Source organism: Vombatus ursinus, unplaced genomic scaffold (genome assembly GCF_900497805.2).
Source record: "Vombatus ursinus unplaced genomic scaffold, bare-nosed wombat genome assembly UNPS02013950.1, whole genome shotgun sequence".
Classification (NCBI taxonomy): Eukaryota; Metazoa; Chordata; class Mammalia; order Diprotodontia; family Vombatidae; genus Vombatus; species Vombatus ursinus.
The window spans coordinates 3,263,587-3,265,008 of NW_020953728.1; positions in this window are offsets into that span (position 1 = coordinate 3,263,587).

Here is a 1,422-nt window from a genome sequence, read left to right on the forward strand (position 1 = left end):
ATTCCACCAAGTTCATTTCCAAATGCAGCACTGCCACTGGATGGATCTACCTCTCAGCTATCACTGGGTTGGATCTCAAAGTTGAATCCTCAGGACCCCAATGTTGGACTGGTTAGCTGCAAAACTCAGCATGGTCTCCATTCCTAGATATCTTGGTGGCTCTTGACCCTTCAAAGCTCACAAGATCATAACTGTTTCCAATCTCCACCCAAAACAAGAAAGAATGTAAAGATACCAAGAACAAAGACACGTTCCCTTATGACATTTTCTCTCTAACTAGAATTTAGACAGGGAGAAAGGAGTCAGACCAAGGCACAAGCCTGCCTAATGAGCGTCTTTTGAATTCACCCTGGTTCCAGCTTCCTGGCCAATCAAGAGGGCTCCTATTCACGGCATGGTTGGCAAACTGGTTATAGAATATCTAATAATGTTCCAAAGTTCACTTGAGGATTACATCAGCCAAATACTCTGAACATGTTCATAAGTACTAGGCCCATTGGCTAATCCCTTGTTGCAAATGATTTAATGGGTTTTTTTTTCTTTCTTTTCCTTTCCTTTTTTTGGGGGGGGGGTAGTGGTTGTGGTAGAGAATTTGTCCTTATACTAAGGGACTTCAGTGTAACACCCTAATCTCCCAATTCCTGGTCTTTTTTATATCCCATATAACCCTCAAAATTCTGTCCTGGGCCCTCTTCTCTTTTCCTTCAATACTACCTAAATTAGTGATCTCATCAGCTCCCATAAATTTAATTACCTTCTCTATGCTGATGATTCTCAAATTTGCCACAAACTCTCTGCTGACCTCCAGTCTCACATCTTCAATTGCCTTTCAGATAGTAGATATCTTAAACACAATGATCTCCAAAATGAAAGTCCTTATCCTTCCCCCTAAACTTTCCCCCTCCTCCTATCTTCCCTATTACTGGAGATAGCAACACCATACCCCCAGTCCCTCAGGAACACAACCTAGGTCTGATCATGTCACCCCCCTACTCAATAAATTCCAGTTTTCCTCCAGGATCAAATACAAAATGCTCTATTTGGTATTAAAAGCCCTTTATAACCTAGCCCCCTTCTTATTCCACTTGTACTCCCCAAAATGTACTCTTAGATCCAGTGACATTGGCATCTTGTGAAATGAACAAATTCAGTCCACAACACCTTCCTTCTCATTCCCTCCCTGGAGTCTCTTTCCAGTTAATCAATCAATAAACATTTATTAAGCATCTACTATGTACCAGGCACTGTGCTAAGTGCTAGGGATACAAAAAGAGGTAAAGAATACTCCCTGCCCTTAAGGATCTTATATTTGAATGGGAGAGACAAAGTGCCAATAAATATGTACAAAGCAAGCTATGTACAGGATAAATAGGACATAATTAACAGAGGGAAAGTACTGGTACTAAGAGGCATTGAGGAAGG